Source organism: Microcaecilia unicolor, chromosome 8 (genome assembly GCF_901765095.1).
Source record: "Microcaecilia unicolor chromosome 8, aMicUni1.1, whole genome shotgun sequence".
NCBI classification, from domain to species: Eukaryota; Metazoa; Chordata; class Amphibia; order Gymnophiona; family Siphonopidae; genus Microcaecilia; species Microcaecilia unicolor.
The window spans coordinates 194,852,925-194,879,020 of record NC_044038.1 but is presented as its reverse complement, the minus strand read 5'-3'; the positions used below and the strand labels follow the sequence as shown (position 1 = coordinate 194,879,020).

General features: G+C 41.9%; 1 protein-coding gene across 1 annotated transcript in view; it reads right to left on the bottom strand.

The window, feature by feature from the left end:
• The window catches only part of LIME1 (Lck interacting transmembrane adaptor 1), a 58,305-nt gene extending 32,826 nt beyond the window's left edge, over positions 1-25,479 (bottom strand). Inside the window, exon 1 of the mRNA XM_030212143.1 lies at positions 25,332-25,479. The gene's annotated coding sequence lies outside the window, so the exon portion shown is untranslated. The remainder of the gene's footprint in view (positions 1-25,331) is intronic.
• Between the last annotated feature and the right edge of the window lie 617 nt (positions 25,480-26,096).

Genomic DNA, 26,096 nt, shown 5'->3' with positions numbered 1-26,096 from the left:
TTATATTGTTTCATTATATCATTTATGGTCTTATTCTTTTTATGATTATACTTATATATGCATATATGTTTTGATGATATTATTTGATGTACAGTACGTACACACTCATATATATATATATATATATATATATATATATATATATATATATATTCTAGTTATCTCTGTTTATTGGGCTGTTTTTATAGTTTATTGGGCTGTTTTTCATCTGATCAACAAGGTATTTGATTGCATCAGATGTTATTAGGTATGTTTTCCTTTTTTGCAATACATGATCATGTCTATGTAATTGTTTGTTTTGCTTCTTTATCTCTATTTACATTGATTTATTTGTTTATTATATATCCATATTTAAATTGTTTACTCTGTATTTTTATATTTTCATATTTTACATACTTATATTCTTCTTGTACATGTATATTTTACTCAAATATTATATGTATATGTTTTTAGGTATATCATATGTTTATGTATTTTATTTATTTTTTTAGACCCCTGACGCAGGCCCTTGTGGCCGAAACACGTCACTTGTCGGGTCATTTGTGCAGATTTGAATAAAGACCTTGTTCAGGAAGATACTCATTGTGAGAGGTTTTTTTGGATCCACTGTTTGCTCGCTTGTCTTTGCTTCTCCTGTGGAGATATTACCCTCTGTGGGTGTTTGATCCTATTAACATACACACACACACACAAAAAACCTGTCCTTTCACTTGCAGAGGGTCTGACCTCTATAAATTCCTAATCTGTCTCTATCCTGTTGCCTATATTGCACTGATTTTATATTTTTATGCTGGTATTTTCTTAAAGAGATTTTACAGAACTGTGTCTTTAACATCTGTGCTAGTGATTTCATCTTTTTATGCTGGAATTGTCTTAAAGGTATTTTCATTGGAACTGTGTTTTAACCTGTGCCTTAATCCAATCAATCTGGTTACATAGAATCTGGTGTCTGTTTTAAAGGTGCATTGATTAGAATTGTGTGTTGAATCTACACTGCCAGAGAATTAATTCAATCAATTTGGTTACATAGCATCTGGTGACTCATAGCTCTGGAGGAGGGACAATTTGTATAGAGCTGTGTGGTAAAATAAAAAACGGAATTTAAGTTTACCTTGTGAGCTGTGAGCTATGCTGGGCATTTTCAGACTTGGTTTGATTGGTAACTGAGGTTACCTGTGCCCTAGTCCCACCCACCCCTAGGTAAACTCCCTTTTTATAGGGAAATCAAGGGACTAGTATCTTCATTACACTTAATTGGTCAATCCTAATTCTTGTTATTCCCTATCATAGTTCACCTTTTCATACTTGTGAATCACATCATTATGACCTTCATTCAGTGCAATACATGTTCTGTTTTAATCCTAAGGCAAACTATCTGGAACCTTAGAGCTTGTCCTATCTGTCCCCAAATATCAGCTTTGAAAGATGAGATCAACAAACTCAAGAAGGAATTAGCTACAATTAAAGAAGCATCCAGGATTACTCATTTACCAGCTAATTTACCACCACCAATGCCTCAAAGAAAGAAACAACAGAGGAATAGATGAGTCACAGTAGGCTCTGGTAGACTAAGATGTGTGACACAGAAACACTCGCCCTTCCAAGCTTTGCCCCTGTCAAATTCTTTTGCAGCGTTACATCATTATGATGCTGAAAAAAGAAGTACTGTGGTGGTGGAACCAGAGGCAATGAAGAAACCCAAGAAACATCCCCCAAATGACAGAATGGTGAAAAGCAGAAAATTCTTACTGCTCGGAAACTCCTTTATCAGAGGCATTAACTTAGGAACACAGTTCAGGGGTTCCAACCTAGTGAATTGTCTTCCAGGATCTTCAGCTACAAGATGTACAGACCAAATACTTAAAGTGATCCGAGAAGAGAGCAAAGCTTCAAACACTGACGGTTGTAATTCACCTAGAGACAAATGAGCTGGCCAACAATAGCAAGTTTACAGCACAGAGAGCATTCCAGAAGCTTGGGGAGGGACTGAAATCTTTGGTTTGGACTGTGGCTTTTTCTGAAGTAATTCCTACATGGGGGAGGGGAGAGGAAAGACTACGCAAAACAGAGGAATTCAATAAGTGGCTTGAGTCTTGGTGTAAAGAAGCAGGTTTTAGATACATAGGGGCATGGGGTAATATGTGGAAAAATAACAGACTGTACTGTAATGATGGGCTACATCTTTCTGTGATGGGAAAAAGGATCCTTGGGGAGAAATTCAGACAGTATATTTCTAGACATTTAAACTAGAGGGTGGGGGTTACAAAAGGAAACAAGGGATTTCAGAAAGTCACCCCCAGAATAAACATGATGGCAGAGGGAAAGGTCATGTAAATATAGAAAATCACCTAAACTCACTAAGCACATGGAAAGCTATGAGCACAAATGCTTGTAGTCTAGGTAAAAAGGTTCAAGACTTGCAAGCTCTGATGTTTGAAGAAAACTTGGATACTGTTGCTATTACAGAGACGTGGTTCAACGATTCTCATGAATGGGATGTGACCATGCCGGGCTATAATCTTTTTAGGAAGGATAGAGAGGGCCGAAGAGGTGGAGGAGTGGCGCTGTATGTGAGAGACAATATCAGAGCAGCTGAAATGCGGGGAACCTGGGGTAAGGAAGAAGCTTTATGGATCGTCCTGGAAAGAGAAGATGGAACTTTTATCCACATGGGGGTTATCTACAACTCTCCGGCACAAACGGAGAAGTCAGACAAGGATCTGATAGAAAATATTCATAAGACTGGTATGAAAGGGGAGGTGCTATTGGGAGGTTTCAATTTGTCTGACGTGGATTGGAACATCCCATCTGCAGAATCGGAAAAAAGTAGGGGGATTATGGATACCTGTCAAAATGCCTTGCTCAGACAAATGGTGACGGAATCCACGAGAGAAGGGTCGATGCTGGATCTAGTGCTCACGAATGAAGGAAGTGTTTCCAATATCCGGGTGGGTGCCCACCTATGTAACAGTGATCATCACACCATATGGTTTGATATAACGGTGAAGGCGGAGTGCAGATGCACAAAACTCAAAGTACTGGATTTCAGACATACTGATTTTGATAAAATGGGGGAATACCTAAAGAAGGAGCTGTTGGCGTGGGAAGGTATAGGAGATGTGGAAAAACAGTGGTCCAAGCTAAAAGCTGTTATAAATATGGCGACTGATCTTTTTGTGAGGAAAGTAAACAAAAACAAGAGAAGCCTATATGGTTCTCCAAACAAGTATCTGAAAAATGAGAGAGTTTCAAGTATGGAGCCATTAGCTCATATAATGGGTCTGCCAGGAGAATGTTGCGGGTTCTTGTGTATCTTCGGTAAGATGTAAATAGTTGGTATGGTCGAAAGATGGGCGCCCTTCTCTTTCGAAAATAAGCCTGATAGTCCCACCCACCCCTGGATTTTGTAGTCATATATAGACAACCCAATAGTCATTAACAATAGTCCTCAGCTACATACAGATATTCTTACACTTTATTAACCCTATCATAGTAACCTGTTCATACCAACTCCAACCAATCAAAATGACTTTTATTCAATATAATAATTGTGGTGCTTTAGTTCCAAGGCACACCATCTGGCAGTTTAGGTCTTGCCCCATCTGTCTTCAGCTTGCTAGCATAAAAGAGGAGATCAGCAAACTTAAGCATGAATTGGATGCAATTAAAGCCGCTTCCATCACTACACAGAATCATACCAATTTACCACCACTGCCTCAAAGAATAAATAAAACAACCCACTTGTAGTCCAGAGAGCTTTCCAGAAGTTGGAGGAGGGTTTAAAACTTTTTGTACAGACTGTAGCTTTATCTGAAGTTACTCATTTATGGAAAGGGAGAGGAAAGATTACAAAATACTGAAAACTTCAATAAGTGGCTCAAAGCCCGGTGTCACCAAGAAAGTTTTAAATACCTTGGAGGATGGGGCAATACATGGAAAAAAAAACTATATTATAATGATGGGCTGCATCTCACTGTAGCAGCAAAAAGTATCCTTGGTGACAGTGGCCCAACTGTTTAGGGAGGCTAAGGGGGCGGGGTTACGGGTGGGGCTTATATTCATAATTTTCTGGCAACACACAGAAAAAAAATAAGTAAAATAGCCACAATTAATAGCATTTATTAAATTTAAATATGTTGCATATGTCAAAGAATAAAGTGGTTGTTCAAAGCATTTATTAACCAATGCATACTATTCAAAAATGTTATCAATTATTAAACACTGCTATTTCCATCCATGGAAAATCCCAAAATGAAATGGACACATTAGTGAAGTAACATTATGCATGAAAAGGTGGCACTGTAAATATTACACTGGGCAGACCCTAATACACCAATATACCACCCATACGGAAAACACAGACCGTCAACAATATGAAACAAGGGATCATAATATCACAATTCCTCATGTACAGCCACAAAACAACTTGTTAGGGTGGATAGTGTTCACAATGAGCTCCTTTTATTAATGACCAGATAGAGATAAGAGTTTTCAAGTTTGGAACAGTATAAGTCATCACAAGAACAAAATATAAGAAAACCAATGGACTGCATTAGGGGCTTATAGCCCATTTAGTTTTGTTTAAACAAAAGAGATCTGCATGAAACAAAATATTTGTTTTTATTTTGACTTATAAAACTTCTTTCTCTCTCTCTCTCTGCCCCAATCCAACATTGCCCCATTATCTTGCCCCCAACCACCATCCAACATTGCCCCTATGTCTCCCCATCTCTCTCTCCTCCCTTCATCATCCAGCATCATCACCCTGTCCCCTCACCAGTCTCCTGTTCAACAAAGCAATTTAGCAATAAAAGACTCAAACCAATGGACTGCATTAGGGGCTTATAGCCCATTTAGTTATGTTTAAACAAAAGAGATCTGCATGAAACAAAATGTTTATTTTTATTTATAAAACCTTTAACCTGCAGCACTGTTCAATATTTGCAGCTGAGCTGAGAACACTTACCCGCTTGCTTGCTGCTCGATCCACTCAGCTCAGTCAGCTGCCTCCTTCCCTGGCTCGGTGACTCATAAGAGCCGCTTAGGCCAGCCCCATGCTGCAGCCTGCAACATTCATATCAGTTACAACCAGGCTCTGCCGTTGTGCTGGAAGTGCAGGAACAGGAAGTGTGTCACAGGAAGCCGTAACCGCTGGGGAAGGACTGTCTCAGAGGCGGAATGGAGCCTTAGGGAGTGGGAGGCAGGCATCCAGCTGGTAAAAGAAGAAGTGAGAAGCCGGCACCGCGAGTAGGGGGTGGACGGTGGCGCCGGCGCAGAGAAAAGAGGAAGATATACAATTTTGTTCTATCCTGCCTTTGAGGAGGAGGCAGCCAGGGTAAGGTCATGGTTGGGCTGGGGAGGCTTAGCCTCCCCAAGCCTCTTATACGGGGCGCCTATGCTTGGTGAGAGATTCAGACAATATGTATCTAGGCGTTTAAACTAGAAGCTAGAAGTGGCAGTTGGAAGCAGGTCAATTTACCTCCAGCAAAAGACAAGCTATGATAGTAGTAAGGAAAATAATGAAACAACAAATCTTAGCAATACCATAGAAGGTGAGACTAAACAAAAAACTCAGTGGTGCAGCTAGGGGGCGCAAAAGGAGCAACAGCTCCCCCAAACAGTTTTGGATAAAAACAGCACCTAGTTTTGCTGTTGGTCCCACTCTACTGGTCTCTCTTCCTCCCCTCTTGATCATCTTTTTACAGCTTTCAAGTTCGGCAGCAGAGCAGCAGCGGTATCAGCTGTAAGAACAAAGTGAAAGCACATGGGACCATTTTCCTGCATGCACTGCTGCTGCTCTGCCGGTCACGCCACCTCTGATGCAAACTTCCTGGGTCAGGAAAATGGTCCCGCACATGCTTTCACTTTGTTTTTACCACTAATACCGCACTGTTCTCCTGCCGAACTTGAAATCTGTAAGAAGATAATCGAGAGAGAAAGGGGAAGAGAGAAAGGGGATGACGCTGGATGTTGGAGTGAAAATACAAAGAGGGTTATGCTGGATGAAGGGGAAGGGATAAGAGATTCAGAAATGATGTGATGCTGGATGGGAGAGTGGACCCTACAAGACTACTACTACTACTTATTTCTATAGCGCTACTAGACGTACGCAGCGCTGTACACTTGAACATGAAGAGACAGTCCCTGCTCGACAGAGCTTACAATCTAATTAGGACAGACAAACAGGACAAACAAGAGATAAGGGAATATTAAAGTCAGGATGATAAAATAAGGGTTCTGAACAAGTGAACAAGAGTTAGGAGTTAAAAGCAGCATCAAAAAGGTGGGCTTTTAGCTTAGATTTGAAGACGGCCAGAGATGGAGCTTGACGGACCGGCTCAGGAAGTCTATTCCAGGCATAAGGTGCAGCAAGATAAAAGGAACGGAGTCTGGAGTTAGCAGTGGAGGAGAAGGGTGCGGATAAGAGAGATTTACCCAGTGAACGGAGTTCCCAGGGAGGAGTGTAAGGAGAGATGAGAGTGGAGAGGTACTGAGGAGCTGGAGTTTGAACTGTATGCGGAAATGGATAGGGAGCCAGTGAAGTTACTTGAGGAGAGGGCTAATATGAGCATAGCGACACTGGCGGAATATAAGTCGTGCAGCAGAATTTTGAACAGATTGAAGAGGAGAGAGATGGTTAAGTGGGAGACCTGTGAGAAGCAAGTTGCAATAGTCTAAGCGAGAGGTGATAAGAGTGTGGATAAGGGTTCTGGTAGTGTGCTCAGAAAGGAAAGGGCAAATTTTGGTTATGATATAGAAAAAGAAACAGAGCAAAACAGCAAAAGTAGAGGCTGACAAATGTGCAAACCAATAGGGAGATTATCTCCCTATTGGTTTGCACATTTGTCAGCCTCTACTTTTGCTGTTTTGCTTTGATTCTCTGTGGAGGCTCCTCCTGTTTTATAGAAAAAGAAACAACAGGTTTTAGCAGTCTGCTGAATATGTGCAGAGAAGGAGAGAGAGGAGTCAAAGATGACCCCAAGGTTACGAGCTGATGAGACAGGGAAGATGAGAGTGTTATCCACAGAAATAGAGAATGGGGGAAGAGGAGAGGTTGGTTTAGGGGGAAAGATAAGACGCTCAGTCTTGGTCATGTTTAGTTTCAAATGGCAGTGAGACATCCAGGCAGCAATGTCAGACAGGCAGGCTGATACTTTGGCCTGGATTCCTGCTGAAATTTGTGGTGTGGAGAGGTAGATCTGGGAGTCATCAGCAGTGGCGTAGCTAGGGTAGTTGACACCCGGGGCCGGTCATTTTTTAACACCCCCCCCCCCCCCCCCCCAAATCCAGTACTAGGCATACCGAGAATACAAAACACTCAGGACCTATAGCGCAATTCTACCATACCATAAGCAGTCATTTCTACAAGTCACACAAGCATCTTAAACGCTACAGTGAGCACTAGAACATCAATTCACCTATTGTAAAACGAAAACAGACAGATTAGTACAGATCGTCGATCCTTCACAGTCAATGCCAACCGAAAGCCATGTCATTTTCACAAACACAGATACACCCTAATCCACTATAGAATAAGTAATCATAAACTTTCTATTTAGACAAAAATTAAACTGAACCCCCGATGCCAGACTCTGCATACAATGCAACACCACAGAAACAGAAAATGTCCCCTAGTACTGTGCAAAATATAAAATTTGAAAAAACTAACAAATCCGATCACTTTACAAATTAACAAATAGAAATAAAACAAACAGAAAATAAAATACCATTTTCTTGGACTAATACATTTAGCTTTCAGAGGCCAAAACCTCCTTCCTAGCTTTCAGAGGCCAAAACCTCCTTCCTCAGGTCAATACAGTATAGTGCTGTTATAGTATCCTATCCTGACCTGAGGAAGGGGGTTTTGTTCTCTGAAAGTTAAGTCAAAATGTATTAAAAATTAGTCCAATAAAATGATTACCTTATTTATATGTTCTATTTATAAACACTTATTAACACATAAACACAGATACAATACTATACCGTAAAGCAAAAAAAATAAAAAATATATATTTTATTTACAGTTTGTTGTCTCTGGTTTCTGCTTTCCTCATCTTCTTTTCACTGTCTTCCTTCCATCCAGCATCTGTCTTCGCTCTCTCTCTGAAATCCAGTGTCTGCCCTCTCTAATGTCCCTTCCATCCAGTGTCTGCCTTCTCTCTCTGCCCCTTCCATCCACCCTCTTTCTCTCTCCCCCTTCCACCCACCATCTGCCCTTTCTCTTTGCCCCTTCGATCCGTCTGCCCTCCCTCTCCCATCCATCCAGGGTCTGCCCTCCGTCTCCCATCCATCCAGGGTCTGTCCCCTCTCTCTGCCCCCTCTTTTCAGCCCCCTCTTTCCACCTGCACCTAGTTCCAGTTCCAGCCCACATCTCCCACCTGCCACCCTTTTCAGCCCCACTATCCCACCAGTCCCCAGCCCTTTTCTCCCATCAGGCCTGGGCTTCAGCCCCCCGCCACTACTCCCTGTCCCCTTTTCAGCCCCTAGTTTCAACCCCAGCCCTTTTCTCTCACCAGTCCCGAGCTTCAGCCCCAGCCAGTTCTCCCTGTCCCCTTTAAAGCCCCCAGTCCCCACAGTTTCAGCCCCTGCCCCTTTTTAGCCCCCAGTTCCAGTTTCAGACCCCTTCTCCCATGAGCACTTCCCTTCCCAGTTCCCCTCTGAGCACCCCCACCCCTCCCCAATCCCCTTCTCACCTCTGAGCATCCTTCCTCTGAACTCCCCCACCCCTCCCCAATCCCCTTCTCACCTCTGAGTACCCTTCTGAGCTCCCCCACCCTCCCCAATCCCCTCTGAGCACCCCACCCTCTCCAATCCCCTTCTCCCCTCTGAGCACCTCTCCTCTGAACTCCCCCACCCCCTCTCCAATCCCCATTCTCCCCTCTGAGCACCCCCACCCTCTCTAATCCCCTTTTCCCATCTGAGCACCTCTCCTCTGAACTCCCCCACCCCCTCTCCAATCCCCATTCTCCCCTCGGAGCACCCCCACCCTCTCCAATCCCCATTCTCCCCTCTGAACTCCCCCCCTGACCTAGTCCCGTCCCCCCTCCATTGAAGCCACAGAGCCCTCTTCTCCTGCCACCGCCTGCCTTTTTCTTTTTTTTTTAAATCCGTGCAGCCACGCAGGCAGCGCTTCGGCTCTGCCCTGTGTGTGCTGCTGTGAAAGAAGTAAATCGCCAGCGCTGGCTTCGGGCCTTCCCTCGATGTCCCACCCTCTTGTGAAGTAACTTCCTATTTCCTCGAGGGCGGGACATCGAGGGAAGCCCTGAAGCCAGCGCTGACGATTTACTTCTTTCACAGCACACGCAGGACAGACGCGAAGCGCTGCCTGCGTGGCTGCACGGATTTAAAAAAAAAAAAAAAGCAGGCAGTGGCAGGAGAGAGACGCGACGGAGCACCCCCCACCCGCGGACACCCGGGGCGAACCGCCCCCACCGCCCCGCCCTTGCTACGCCACTGGTCATCAGCGTAAAGATGATACTGAAAACCATGGGATGAGTTCAGAGTACCAAGGGAAGAAGTATAGATGGAGAAAAGAAGAGATCCCAGGACAAGATCCCTGAGGTACACCAACTGACAGTGGGATAGAAGTGGAGGAGGATCCACCAGAGTGTACACTAAAAGTAGGATGGGAGAGATAAGAATAAAACCAGGAAAGAACAGAGTCCTGAAACCCAAGTTACTGTGTATGAAGGCTTATGGCACCAGTTCAGCCCTGAAACCCAGGTTTTCAGGATTTTTATACCCTCTCCATAAAACAACCTGCAGTTTTGTAAACAGAAATGTTCAGGGAATGGATCACTAAAGCACCTTGATATAAGTAAACTTTAGTAAAGATTATCCTTGCAATGAAATAGTCTGCCAAACACCTATTCAGTTTGAGGTGGATCACACTACCAAGAAACCAGATCCAATGTGTCTGGGAATTATAACAACCAAAATAGAATAACTGAAAATCAAATTTAATCCAAATCAAGAGAATCTATAATCCAAATCCAAAGGTCTAGAACCTTCTCCGTGAAAAGAGAAATGTTTTCAAATTTTTTCTGAACAGATAATGTTTGCATTGCCACAGAAGTGAAGGTAATAAATTCTATATTGTACCCAGCAGCCAGAAACTGCAAAAGAATTTGATTTAGAGTACTAGCTCTATGCAATAAGGATACCAAATCTGTCATGTAAAAAGGGGCATTGCCAGACAAAAGTTTAAATACTATTACACTCACCTTAAAGTGTATTCACTCCATAATTGGTAGCCAATGTAATTTTAAGTAATAGTGTCTGACTGAATCATATCTTGATAAACCAAAAATCAATCTAACAGCCATATTTTGCATAACTTGCAACTGAGTAAGTAAAGATTTGGAACATCCAATCTAGCTAATACAAGTAACTGAACAAATACTCAAAGTTTCTATAGAAAAATATTTTTTGAGGATAAAATATATTTTTTCAGGATTAGAGATACATGTTACATTGTTAGAAGATTATCCAATTCTACCCCTAAAATCTTCGATTGTAGATCCAATTAAATCCTATTCCGATCAAGTAAAAAATGCGACATGTATCTTGGACTGGCAGATTTTGATTAATTTATGCTATCAATGTGGAATCCAAGATAAGGTTTTAACTTGGTTACCTGGCTTTTTGATGCATCAATTATACATGGTTAGGAAAGATGATATACTGTCTGATAAGTGGAAGGCATTAAGTGGTATTCCTCAAGGTTCACCACTTTCTCCTGTATTATTTTAGTTCATTAGGTATGTCATTAGATAAAGCTAAATTTATACACTTAATTTATGTGGATGATAGCATATATTAATCAAAATCTGCCAATCCAAGTGGAAAGCATGAGGAAAGCACTTTGAGCACAAGGAAGTAAATTGGGTCGGTGGTGCCTGGCACATGCACTGAAGAATTGTGCATCAAGCACAGCTCTTCAGCGCATGCCCAGCACCAGAGAGAGGAAGTGCTAAATAATAAAAGGGTGGTTTTTCCATAAAGTTTATCCTTTAAGTTAAGAAAAAAAAACCGCACTGGTGTGTTTTGGTCCTTCAACAACTTTACAAGTTGAAAAACTTTGGCAGTGGGTCACTTTTAAAGGCAGGGGCTCCCACAACTCCCATACACTTGCTTGGTCTCTTTTGCCTCAGTTCCTCTCTTCAACAACCCTAACGCCAGCCGGGTTCTCGGTGGTAAGGACGCCCTTGTTAAGGGTGCTCTTCTTTAAGTATCCAGGTGCATCTCTAATGATCTAATGTACATGCAATTTAAATGATACCTGCGCTAGCTTTTGCCACACTCGTTGATCCCCGTGCTGGAGCGCTCCGAGCATCCAGGGCTAGCAAATGCGGGTGCTAGTCCATCACTGGTGGCCTCTAGTGCACCCATTTGCTTCTGAGCTTCAGGCTGTCACTGCTATAATTTACTCTAAAGCCAGACTGGGTAGCATAAAGGAGTTTGTGATGGGTCAAGTAGCTAACTAATTGTTCAGTGACATACCCTTCCATTATTTTAATGAATAAATGGATAGATGCTACAGATCGATAATTGCTAACCTCAGAAAGACAAGCTTTAGGATCCTTTGGAATTGTGGTAAGAACAATATACCCACCTGAGGGAGGAAACATCCTTCTCTCCAAATGGAAATACAGCCAGCCTGTTAAGACTAGTCACAAATCTCAGAGAAGGTACTTTAAGCAAATATGGAGGACAACTATCCAAACTGCAAAAACATTTAGCATATTTCAGAACTAACACATCCTTATAGCCCGAAATACACCACGGTTCAACAAGATTGATGTACACCAGGAAGTCAACTGGGCAGAGTCTAGATGGACCTAATGGTCCGTCCCTGCTGTCATCTTCTCTTGTTCTGCTGCTTTAATACACTTGCTGAAAACTTCCAGCTCATTTATTTAGGTTCATTTGCTGACACACTTTATCTGAGATGATTATGTTAACATTTCTTTTTAATTTGGTAAACTGCCAGATCTTTTCCTTAATTTTTTAAATAATCTTATTTATGACTCAGTTATAATAGTCATCAACTTCATCAGTCCCAGTTCTTATTCTCTCACCACACCATCTTCACACATCACTGTTTTCACAAGCAATTCAAGCAGTTTAACTCTTGCCTCAGTAGTGCTTAATTGTCCAACAATGATTTATGGCAATTCAAACAGCACTAAGTTCTTCATCACTTCAATTCATTGTATAAACATCTTTAAAGCACTTATCTTAAGTATGTTCGGACTGGGGGCTCAAAACTGTCCGACATGCATGTTTCGCCTCCCGGCTTATGCCATTCTAGCGCCAGCTCGACAAATTTATCAAAGGAACTATTCCTGTCAAGATAAGAGACCTATATTTAACACTGCCTGCATTTTGGTCAGTTATAATAGTGGCAGCTATTTATGTTTTCCTTATTGAGAATAATCTGTATGTAGTTTTTTGTTTAGTAGAATGCTTTTTTTCCCCTTGTATTATTAATTTGCTATTTTTGTTTTTGTTACATTTGTACCCCACGCTTTCCCACTCATGGCAGGCTCAATGCGGCTTACATGGGGCAATGGAAGGTTAAGTGACTTGCCCAGAGTCACAAGGAGCTGCCTGTGCCTGAAGTGGGAATCAAACTCAGTTCCTCAGGACCAGAGTCCACCACCCTAACCACTAGGCCACTCCTCCACTCCGTGTGTGGATGGTGGTTTGTTTGATTTGACTTATGTACTCTACCACCTTTTTAGAAACTGTATGTAATAAATAACTTGGTAACCTTCAATATATAAGCAACTAATAAAGTGTTGCACCCCTTATACAAACAAAATATTGTGAACCAGCACCTACCTAAATATAAGAGGCAATCTCTTCTTTCATAAATACTATTTCTCGCAGAGGCCTAAAAAGAGCTACAAGTTTGTTGGTCTAGTAGCGCTTTAGAAATGATATGTAGTAGTAGTAGTAGTAAACTCACATGGTGAGGATTAACACCGAGTTGTTCAGGTGTAGACTAAGAAAATCAGGTATTTGCTGATGTAGAGGAGAAGAAAGGAGTTCCTCTGAGTTTGCACAACAGTTCTGTCTCTCAGATACGACAGACTTCCCTTCTTATTCTCAGAAGGCTTGCTTTACATACCTGTCACACACCTGGCCAGAGAAACTATGCCAAGCATAGGAGCCAACTTTTCAAAATTATTGGGGGTGCTAAGCCCAATGAAAATAACCCCTCCCTGGACACTTACAAGGAATTTTCTCAATATTGGGGGTGCTCAAGCACCCACAGAGTCGGCTCCAATGATGCCAAGTGTCTCTTTCAGTACTGCAATACAAAACTTCCAATTTTCTATCACATTGCATATTCTTTGATGTCCAGATAGGCTGTCATTGATGCATTATTTAATAGTTTAGCTATAGTTTATTACAATTTACTATACTGCTGTAATTGGCAAGCAGAGCAGAGCGGTTTACATACTATAAGTTTAGAAAAAGAAAGGAACTTTCCTACCCTGATCTGCAGCCAGTGCACTGCCATGTATGTATGTTGCCTGCAAAAAAACCCAGGAAACCACAGCACCCCCTCCCTTCTGCAGTGCAGAACATTTCCTCTAGAGCAGTATGTTGAGTGAAAGAAAGGCTGCAGAGCAAGCTAGGAGAACTGCATGGGGAGAGAGGCTGAGTGCTCTCATGGGTAATGTCATGTGAACCTCACGCCCCACTTCCTGCAGCAACACATATTTTCAAAGCACTTAGCCTTCCAAAGTTCCATAGAAACCTATGGAACTTTGGAAGGCTAAGTGCTTTGAAAATGAGCCCCAATTTGAATTTGTCATCCATATGAGAGCACACTTCTTTCCAATTAGAGAAACATTTGGAATGGTACAGAAAATCATCCAGAGCCCCTCCATGGACATTATACTTCCTCAATTAGCTTTCAATTCTGATCACCTTAACACTACCCTTCCCAGAACGATCCTGTAACAACACATAATGGAATTGACTGAGTGGTGACAGATCACGGGAGAATAATTTGACCAACAAGATAAGTGGTGTTTTACCTAAGCTAATTTAAGACTGGATATAAACTTTATTACCGGGAGGTTTTTTGCCTATGATGACAGTTAGAACGCCAACAAGTCATTGAGCTGTATAGCCAAAAATACGGAGTCTGTTGAGGCTTTTTCCTCCGGTTTAATACGCAAGATATGTGAAGTGCACCGTTAGGTTTCAATGAGACAACACATAATGGGACATAACTTTTAAATATTATATTTTGTTTCCTATATGGTTAGGTAGACGAGGGCAGTTTACTTGGGTAAATGGGTTATTTAAAAATTGCCTGTCCTTCCTGGAGGGTAAACATATACAACCAGTGGTTCTTTGGGTTTGTGTGCTTGTCAGGGCCTATTGGTTTGCTTTGAATGCAGCAGCTGGTTGCTGTCTGTGAGAAGTAGTTGCCCCAGATAATCACTTAGTTTACATAATGATTAAGTTGACTCTGCCCACACCTCATCCTATGTCTGTGGTGACTTCCAGTTTCCTATCTTCTCAAAGCTTGTAATATAGGGCTGGATGTTCAATTACACAGTCACACTGATAAGAAGCAAGTAAGATCTTTCACCCTCAGCAGACTTGGTATTTGAGTGAAGACTGAAGCAGGATAGAAAGAGACAAGCAATCCCTCCCAAGAAATGGTGCCCCATTGGGGGGGGGGGGGGGGTTGAGACAGGGGGTACAAGTCTCCTGTTCAGGAAATGAAAGCTCACAGGAAACCTTTGCTATTGTAATGGCTTGTAAGAGATAATAGTAGGAAATTTAAGGTCCAATCCTTGAGTGAAGCCTGAAGGACAGAAAAAGAAAACTGCTAGATTTTTTTTATTTATTGGAAATGCCTCAAGAAGCCAGGCACTCATAGGCCTTTCTAGCTGGGGAAACTTTTATATTATTTCATAGTATAAAGTGTTATTTTGCTATGAACAGCAGGCTTACTAACCAGATTATAAATGAAGGCCCAGCTACCAAAGAACAAAATCTTAAGAGTCAGAAACACTTAGCTGTGTTGGTCACACATACAGCCCCATTTTAAACAGAATGTATTAGTCAAAACAGAACATGTCAAATTCTGGTAGTATTTTAGAAAAAGGATCCACCAATGTAGAGCTTTTTCTAAAATACATGCAGGAATACACATACATGTACCAGCTACTTGCAGAGGGAGTAGCCATTTTACAACTATCAACATCTAAAATATCAACAGAGGCAATGCAGCAACATGTACATCCATTGGCACTTACATGTGTAAGTTGGTATTTCAGAACCTAGATGCGTCTGTGTGCCATTTTAGAAACCTACATATCTAAATGCTCCTAGTTAAGCGTACAGCCCGGCGTAATCATTCAGCACAATCTATTTTGAGAGGGAGGGGAAAGGGAACACTAGGGTATTAAGGGGCGACCTCCCTGATCCCTTCTGTAAAGCACTACTACAAACGAGCACTTTTACTAAAGCTATCCATACCTTGGAACATTTGTAAATTCTGATGTTGATCTTGGTGATTGTAGATGTGAGTTCCCCTTTTAAAATAGAGGATATATGTGTATTTTTTGGTCTTCCCCTTGCCATATGCACGTATTGCAGATTTACATGAGTTGCAGCTTTCTGAAACTGAGGTTTCAATATAAATTCAATATACATATACAGGTCTTTATCTGCCGTCATTTACTATGTTACTATGTTATATGTAAACTGCGAATAGGATTTTATTATATGATAGGACACACAATAGAAATAGATATTTTCTACTTGTTCAACATAAGTGTTTTTCAAGCTTTGAACCCCATACAAGTCCTCACTCTTCAAAAGTGACCTGCTTCTATGGGACAGAGGGTAGCCAGAGAGACAGTTTCTAGTTACATCTAAAGAAGAGATCTGCTTTTCATGGAAGAGAAGTCAAGCAAGGATCCCATTCCTAGTAACATCTGAAGATGGGACCTCCTTCTGTGGGAGGACAAGCAGAAAGACAGCTCTTAGTCAGATCTGAAGAGGAGACCTGCTTCCATGGAAGAGAGGGCAGGCAGGGAGGCAGTTCCTAGTCATATCTAAAGAAGGGAGGGACCCACTTGCTTCCATAGGATAAAGGACAGGCAGGAAGATAGCTCCTATTCACATCTGAAGAGGAGACCTGCTTCCACAGGACAGAGGGCAAGCAAGATGACAACTCCCAGTCACAATCTACTAATTAACTATATCATTTTTGGAGAATTTTGATCTTAGTCTAACAAAAGTCTAACAATAGACTGCAACCTAACACTCGAAAACCAAGCTAAGAACACGACAAAGAAAATGTTCCACACAATGTGGAAACTCAAAGGCATAAAACCTTACTTCCCTAGCAACATATTCTGCAACATGATCCAAACAATGGTGCTGGCCCACGTAGACTACTGCAATGGAATCTACGCAGGTTGCAAAGATCAAATCATAAGAAAATTACAGACGGCACAAAACACAGCAGCCAGACTTATCTATGGAAAATCATACTTCGAAAGCGCAAAACTCCTACAAAGTCTACACTGGCTACCAATTAATGCACGAATAACCTTCAAGATATGTTCAATTGTACACAGAATTATCTACGGCCTTGCACCGGACTACATGACCGAACTAATTGATCTACCAATAAGAAACTTGATAGAAACAACAAGATCATACCTAACCCTCCATTACCCCAGATGCAAAGGCCTGAAATACAAATAGTCATATGCCTCCAGCTTCTCCTTCATAGGTACCCATCTCTGGAACTCATTGCCAAAAGACTTAAAACTCATGAACAACTACCTAAACGTCCGTAAAAACCTAAAAACATACTTTTTCAGAAAGTTCTTCCCCTCTATATCTTCATAACTTCTTAACCACTAAAAATATACGAAACAGAGGTCACGTGACGCTATGCGTGGGAGCGGTCGCTAGTAAGATTGCTCCTGCCACCTTTCATCATTCCCCCACAATAAAAATCTATTTGGCTGCCTTCGTTCCTACCCAAAGCCATGAAAAACTCAAGGAGAACCACTCGAAGAGCGGTGAGTGTGGTTGTGGGAGAGGATGGCGGCGAAATCGCTGAGAAAAGGTAAAGAGAAAAATAAGGCGCATGAAGACAAGATGGCGGACCCAGCGAGCCCCGGGTGTTCTTTGGTCGGCTCAGCGTGGTTGGCAGAGGTCACGGCTGACGTGACTGGAGTGAAGGAAGCAATCTTAGACAAAAGACTAAGCCCTATTGATTCTAAACTGGAATGCTTGCAAAGTAACATGGAACAATTGGGGCAAGTTTTGGCGGGGTATGAGCAGAGGACGGGAGAGTTGTAGGACAGAGTCATGAAGCTGGAAAAAGAGCAAAGCCACATGCAAGTTAGTAGAGACATATGCGGAGAAACTGGAAGACTTAGAGAACCGTTCCAGACGCAACAATCTGCGATTAGTGGGGTTGGCTAAAGAACTGTCACTTCAGACATCGGTGGGCCCTTTGCAAATAGAGCGGGCACATAGGATTGGGCTTCCGCACTTCAATTCTACACGTCCAAGAGTGGTCATTTGCAGATTTCTTAATTTTTCTCAAGTAAAGAGGTGTGTTAGCCATGTTAGTCCACTCTTAAAGGTAATCAATAGAAATCAAACAAAATTAAAACATGGAAAAGAAAATAAGATGATACCTTTTTTATTGGACATAACTTAATACATTTCTTGATTAGCTTTCGAAGGTTGCCCTTCTTCATCAGATCAGAAATAAGCAAACGTGTTAGCTGACAGTGTATATATCAGTCCCTCATAGATGGTCTAGCACCCTGCTAGACCATCTATGAGGGACTGATATATACACTGCCAGCTAACACATTTGCTTATTTCTGATCTGATGAAGAAGGGCAACCTTCAAAAGCTAATCAAGAAATGTATTAAGTTATGTCCAATAAAAAAGGTATCATCTTATTTTCTTTTCCATGTTTTAATTTTGTTTGATTTCTATTGATTACCTTCAATTTTTCTCAGAAAGCAGCAATCTTGCAGGCCCTACGGGGGGGGGGGGGGGGGGGGGGGGGGGGGGGGGGACAAGGAACTACAATTTGAAAAGGCACAGAGTCTTATGTTTTCAGGACAATTCAGCATCAGTGGCGGCATCAAGAAGGAAGTTTTTTCTGGTTTGTTCTCAGCTGGTGGAAAGAAAAATTAAATTCACCCTTCTTTATCCAGCTAAGCTAAGGGTCAACTACCAAGCAACTACTAAATTTTACACCTCCATCGAAGAGGCAAAGTGCTTTTTTAATCAGTTGAGCCAGTAGCGCCACAGAGAGAAAATTTGGACATATGACCGATTGGATTTTGTGGGAGATTTGGTTAAGGATGGAGTACTGGCGGCTTGGTTTTTGATATGATGGACACTGGCAGTTGTGATAGATGCCTTGCTGGAACAGAAAAGAAGGGGAGAGAAATGAGGGGGTGGTAGAGGAGTGAGTGAGAGGAGAAAAGGAATGGAAAGAAGAAACCTCCCCCCCCCCTTTTTTTTTTAAACGATGGTGTGAATGTGCTGAACTGAAGTTTGAGTCCCTGCAGAGGTCGAGTGACAATAGTTGGGATCAACAGAGCTGTATTAACAGATTGTTCCTTGTCAGATCTTGGTGTTCCTACCTGGTGAATGAGAGCACGGAGTTTGGAGTTAAGTGACATCTTCTACACTTGAGTCGTTGAGACTGTGGGTCTTGTGCTGGGCCCGTGATTAATGTAGATGGGGATTCTATGTGACAATCGTGGTTGGTGCTATGGAGGGATCTTCTAGCAAGACGACGAGGTGGCAAGCGGATCTGGAGCAATCTGTTGACTACTTTATTGCACAGGAGACTCACCTGAATGTATGCGGGGGTGCGAGTATGAATAGGGGGGGGGGTGAATGAAGTGGGGTTTTTTGGTGGTTGGAATGGAAAATCTATGTGTTGTGTCCTCAGTGTGGAATGTAAACAAGATATTTGTGAGTAAGAATATTTGGGAACATGATTGTGACAACTGTGGTAAACATATCTCTGCAATTACTACTACTACTACTATAAATCATTTCTATAGCGCTACCAGTCATAATTAACAGGGATTTACTGTGAAGGGGGGAGTAAGATAGGATCTGAATATGGAAGGGATCTGAGCTCCCCATTGGAACCAACTGAATAATAGATGAGTGTGGTGGAAATTCTGAGTGATTGTAATATCACATATCGATACCTGCCTCACTATAGTCTATATCGTGGAGATGGACTAAGTTGACTCTAAGACTACGTGATGAATAGAGGCTTAGGTTTCTTTTCGTTTGAATAATTAGATGAGTGTATGAGCAGAGGATGGGGTGAGAATGGGGACGTCTAAATTTTTTTTTTTTTAGTAGGCTAATTCAGATACAATGTGTTAAGAGGTTATAACTGTTAGAGTGGATGGATGAGGAATCGTCTTTGGGGGGTTATCGGATTGGTCTGTGGAGTAAGATGTGGGAGGTTTGGACAGAATAATATAGTAGTCAAAGGCTAGGACAGGTCACTTCAAAGGGGAGGATGGGGGTGAGGCATTGAGACGTGCCCAGTTCCAAGTTGGAACTAATTAGAGGGGGAAGAGAGAGGGGGAGGAGGGAGGGGAAGGGGATGGGCAGGGGGGGAGGAGTTAGTAGGTACGAATGGGTTGGATATGGGGAGAAAAGCCAGGGTTTGGGGGGGGGGGAGGATTCCTTTCTGGATGTTTGAATCTTGATGGACAAATTCTAAGACTTCCATTTGGACTGCGGGACGCAAAGAGTGGGAGAGGCCGTAGGCTGGGGCGGTTTCTCTCTTATTTTGAATCTAGATTTATAATGTATCACTTAACCCATGGACACATATTATGGTGAGAGTGATTACTTGGAATGTGGGGGGTATTCATTCACCTATTGAACGATCAAAAATTTTACAATTTCAACGCCTTAAAGCAGACATTGCCCTTTTACAAGAAACACACCTATCTGAGGAAGAACATGCAAAATTGGTAAAGTGGTGGGTGGGAAGATGGTGGGAATTTTATCCGACATAGAATCTATCCCTATGATTTTGGGGGGAGATTTTTGGGACCGGCGAAAGGGTCTGGTAGGGGTTTGCCGAACTTTTGCAACGTATTAGATCTGTTGGATGTCTGGAGAGTATTACATCTGACAGAAAGAGATTATACACATCTGTCGTGAGCACATGCGACGCAATCGCGTATTGACTATTTGCTGACTTCTAGGTCGATTTTTACGAAAATAGAGGGGGCACAAATTGGTCCATACGCGATTTCTGATCATGCAGCGGTTTGGTTGGATTGGAAACCAAGTGGGTTGGCTGCTCCCACTAAAACCTGGGTATTTCCGAGTTTACTTTATCAAGATGGGAAATTTAGAGAGCGGTTGCTAGCAAGCTGGAAGGAGTACAAGTTCTTTAATGAACCATCTACGAATGATGAAACTCTTTTTTGGGAAGCAGCAAAGGCGGTTTTAAGAGGTGAAATCATTAGTTATTCTAGTCAACTAAAAAAAATGAGAGACAGAGAAATCCTCCACCTAGAGCGACAAGTGAGAACCTTGCGAAGGAAATACGGGAGGCAGCCGAGTCTCTTAAGCAAAAATTACTGTCGGTTCAGACAGCCTTAAATACTCTAATTCATGGGAGACCGGTTAAATCTCAAACCTTTTATAGATACCAACTGTATAAACATGATAATAAAAGCGGTAAGCTATTAGCTAGACTGATCGCAAAAAAACAGAGGCCAAGATCGATTGTTACCATTAGAGATCAATCTGAGAAGCTACTTCACATGGATAGCACTATTTGCAACACTTTTAAGTCCTTTTACCGAAGGTTGTATGCTCCTTCTGACGCTGAATATCTCCCGAGCAGTTTATATTTGAAGGGTCGGGACCTGCCTCGTCTTTCTAGTTTAGATAGGAAAGTTTTGAATGCGTCCATTCATCCTGCTGAGGTTACGTGGGCAATCCATTGTAGCCAGCTGGGAAAAGCTCCATGGCCAGATGGCTTTCGGGACGAGTTTTATAAGAAACTGGGAGATGAGATTGCTGAACCCTTAGCTAAGGTGTTTAATGCATGGGTAGAAACACAAATTCTACCAGGCCACTTGAATTTGGCACAAATTATAGTGCTGCCCAAACCGAATCAGGATCCTCTCTTGTCTTGCCAGAATCGTATAGGCCTATATCTCTTTTAAATTGTGAGGTAAAAATCTTTGCAAAAATATTAGCTAATTGGCTGGGGCGTATTTTGCCATCCCTTACTCATGATTCACAAGTGGACTTTGTGCAAGGGTGATCTGTAGCCAAAAATCTTAGGTGTATTTTGACATCGTTGGAGTTTGTGAAGGCTCATTGAAAGCCTTATTTGCTAATTAGTTTTGACGCTGAGAAAGCTTTTGATCGGGTTCAATGGGAATTTTTATTTGCAGCATTAGAGGCCTACGGATTTACGGGGTGGTTTGTAAATGCTATTCGGACTTTATATACTTTGCTGCGGGAGAGAATGAGGATAAATGATCAAATTTCAGAAGACTTTTTGATAGGCTTTGGGATCCGTCAAGGGTGCCCTTTGTCGCCGTTGGTTTTACATTTAGACCCTCTTATCAAAGATATTATTGCTTGACCTGATATTCACAGAATTGTAGTAGGTGAAGAATGTTTTAAAGTGGTGGCATTCGCAGATGATTAATTAGTCATGTTAACGGAGCCTCAGAGCTCGTTGAGAGCCCTGGTGGAGACGTTCAGGGAGTTCGGAGACTTCGCGGGGTTTCGTTTAAATTTAGATAAATCGGGAGGCTTTAGCTAACCCGCGGCAGGTCAGAAGTGCCTGAACGGGGACATTTCCCTTGAGATGGACTGATCAATCTTTTCAATATTTAGGGGTCACTCTTACGGTAGAGGGGAAGGAATTGTATTATTCTAATGTGACCCAGATGATGCTTAAAACTGAACAGCAGCTGGAGCAATGGCAGGTGCTACCTTTACCGTTGATAGGCCTATTAGTCTCATTAAGATGGCAATATTACCTAGGTGGCTGTACTTGTTGCAAACCTTGCCCCTGAAGCTTCTGCAGAGAGATATCTGGCATTATAAACGGTTAGTGAGTTGCTTTTGTTGGGCTAATAAGAAACCAAAGGTGAGGAGACAATACTTGTTGGGGAACTGGGCTCAGGGAGGAATGGGTTTGCCTAATTTGAGACTCTATAATATTGCTTTCTTGTTGAGGCATGTTCATTATTGGGTATATTCTACTCAAGGAAGTACCCCACTGAACATGGAAAAAGCATATTTTGCTCCATTTAATTTGGTTTAATTGTTGCAGGTAGAGGGTTCCTTGATCCCCAGACATATGAGGCGTTGCATATTATTGGGATCCCTTAGGGAAGCGTGGGGGGTCCTGGTGAGAGGCTTGGGTGGGAACCCACGGGTGACAGATTTGTTATCTATTAAGGGAAATCCTGCTTTTCAGCCAGGGTTAGACAATGTAGTGTTTGCTCAATGGGGAGATTTGGGGCTGGAATATTTGGAACAAGTTTTGGATACAAAAGGAGTGTTGAAACCACTGGGGCTGTTAAAGGCTCAGGAGAATATCCAATAGGGTGACACCTTTGCACATTGTCAATTAAAACATTATATACGGTCACTTAGGGGGGAAGATCTGTGCCGGCATGTTGGAGCCAGTCTTAAACAATTTTATGATAGTATATCAGAGGAAGCTCCCTCTATATCAGGCATTCACAGGGCCCTATGGCACTTTGAGAGGTTTAAGAATTTAGAAGTCATTAAACAAAAATGGGAGCAAGATCTGGGTAGAACCCTCCCTTCATGGGATTTATCATGTTCTATAAGGAGAATACCACAGCTGACAAGCAATGCTAACTTCAGAGAATGCACATTCCGGGTAATATGCAGAGCTTATTTTAATCAAGTACAGTTGTTTAAGTCAGGGGACTACAGTCACCGTGTTGCCTTAAGTGTAAGATAACCAATAATACGTTCTTTCATGCTTTTCGGGAGTGCATAGTGATACGCCGTTTTTGGCAGAAAGTCGTTGACTATCTCTCTTTCCTCTTTTCGCGCACAATTATTGGTACACCAGTTCAAATGGTGCTTGATTGCCCTGGATCTTTTAGGGGATCCACGATGGAAGAGACAATGCTGTTTCATAAGTTGTGCTTGCTAGCGAAGAAGTGCATTCTGCAGGAGTGGACCTCGTCACAGTCACCTGAATTCTGGCATTGGCGTAATATGATACATTTACTGTTAACCTGGGAGGCGGAGGAAGCAAGGGGTGCTTTAAATGGAAAAGTCGTTTTCAAAAAACTTGGGTGGGGGGGGGGGGGTCTACCTGGCTTCTTTGTCTCCGTGGGGAAGGAGTCTGATCCTTAATAAATTGGGGGATTAATTAGCAAGGTTTTTTTTTTTTTTTTTAGTGGGGGAGCTAGCTAACTTCTATGGAATTAGCTAGGGGAGTTCTCTGCAAGGAAGGGATGGAGGAAGTAGTTATTATGAAGCTAGGGGTACTGAATCGAGGAGAATAGTTGTGCAACAACAGGTCATAGGGTCTAACTGGTATCTACATAGATTAATAGCAAACTCAACAAATATCTGCAGTTGCAATAATAGTAAATTATAGCCCTCATTTTTGTACATGGCAGACGTATTGAATTCTAGCATAAGGCTATAAGAAGTAAGGCCCCCTTTTTGCTACATCCAGTTAACTTGTTTCTGCCAATATAATATAGTTTACTTGGATTGGAGGTCCAATTGTGGTTGCAGTCTAGAAGTGTCAATCATCGGATTCAAACATAACTGAAGGAAAGTAGGGGGGAGGGAAGGGGGGGCGAATTTATCATAATGTTCATGGGGGGGGGGGGGGGAGGGAGGTTGGACTGGAGGGTGGTTGTATTCTGCGATGATAGAGGTTGTGTGTGTGTGTGGGTGGGGGGGGGGGGGATATTAAGCAGCAGCAGCCAGACTCATATTTGGAAAGGCGAAATATGAAAGCACCAAACCCCTAAGAGAAAAACTACACTGGCTCCCACTAAAAGAACGGATTACATTCAAAATCTGTACCCTGGTCCATAAAATCATCCACGGTGAGGCCCCAGCCTATATGTCGGACCTTATTGACTTACCAACCAGGAACACAAAAAGATCAGCCCGCACATTCTTGAATCTCCACTACCCCAGCTGCAAAGGTCTTAAACACAAATCAACATATGCAACTAGCTTCTCATACATAAGCACACAATTATGGAATGCACTACCAAATGTCATAAAAACAATGCATGACCTAACAACCTTCTGAAAACTACTGAAAACCAACTTGTTCAAAAAGGCATACCACAAAGATCCACCCTAAACACTAGGAAACAGAACTCTACCAAAACTTGATAAAACCGAACTTTCTTACACGTGACTGCTTCAACCACTCTATCACTAATGAAAATGTTCGAACTATCATGCTACCTCTCATGCTGAAATGAACTCTCTATATTTAATTGTTTAACTTGCTCTACAAATTACTGTCTAACTACTCTATAACTTACTTTTATCAGATATGAACTTTGTATTTCTCATTCCGGGAATGGCGATTGCCACTACGGCATAATGTAAGCCACATTGAGCCTGCAAATAGGTGGGAAAATGTGGAATACAAATGCAACAAATAAATAAAATAAAATAAAATAAGAGGGGGATATGGTATACTGCTTTGAGAACTCTTATGTTTGGTTGGTTTCCGTTTGTTTGGAGGGAATTGTGCATTGGGTTAACCTTTGATGAGGGCACTTATTATGATGTGTTCTCTTTATTTTTGATATATATGGTAATTCTACTATCATTGCTCAATGCATTGCTAAGTAATGTGTACTTTGCTGATACTTCAATAAAAACTACGACCCATACCTCACTCCTGCAAATACCACCTAGTCCCCCTATACGATATGTAAACACAGTCTACGCTACTACTGATCATTTGTATTAAGTGATACACATCAACAAACTGAAATTCTGTAATCTTCCCTCTTGTACTATGTAAGCCACATTGAACCTACCAAAGGGTGGGAAAACGTGGGATACAAATGCAATAAATAAAGTATCACTTCTTTCTCCAGAATTCTGCTGTATACATTAGTGCTGACAAACATTTAGGACAAAGAGTATTATAAAATATTTTCATACAGTCTTAAAAGTAAAGTGTTAATGCTGATAAGTAATATAATCACAGAAAATTCACATCTTTACTGCTTCTTACACCCGCATTACTTACTTGAACAAATCTTAGAAGCTTCAAAAACCCAGGCATCGGAATCTTGAAATTTCCTTTCCTGCTTCTTCGTTTCTGAGCCCAGTGGAGTTATCTTTCCCTCCAGTCACTGAAAAGAGACTTGACCAAAAGGCATATTCTGCTGCCTGGAGTGCTGGTTGTCACCAACTGTGATAGGAAGCCCTGTGGCATTTACCCTTCTACATGCACGCAGCACTTCCTGAAGAGCAAAGAGTAGCACAGAATGTGGTTGTTGTCTGCACAAAATGCTCTGTTAGGCATCCTGCTTGCAGCTCTCCCCTCTCTGCACATGCATTAATGTAATTTCAAATGTGCTCAGTTGTCCTATTGTTCCATATATTGTAGAAAACTGGATTCCAGCGAGAACTATTACAGTGAGTCTGTTCCCAGGACTGTACCACTAGCACATTTAAGGATACAGTAATCCAGTCATAGAAAGTCTCTCTCATACAATGAGCCAGACAAGGCTCTATATGGGAAGATCAAGACTGTGCTCTTGTACTTTGTGTGGGAATTTAATCCAGACACTGGTGTTGATGCCTTCCAATCAGTCATGTCTGCCTTTTCTGAAAGATGACACTGGGCCAGTACTGATTTAGGAATAAGACAAGACATACTAACTAGACATCAGCCAATATATATGTTGAATTTTAGTCAAGGAGAAAATTTTGATACTCTCCCACCAAGCAATTTTTGCAGCTTCAAGGCAAAGGTTTTTCAAGATAATTCTTACATTGAGAAAGCACC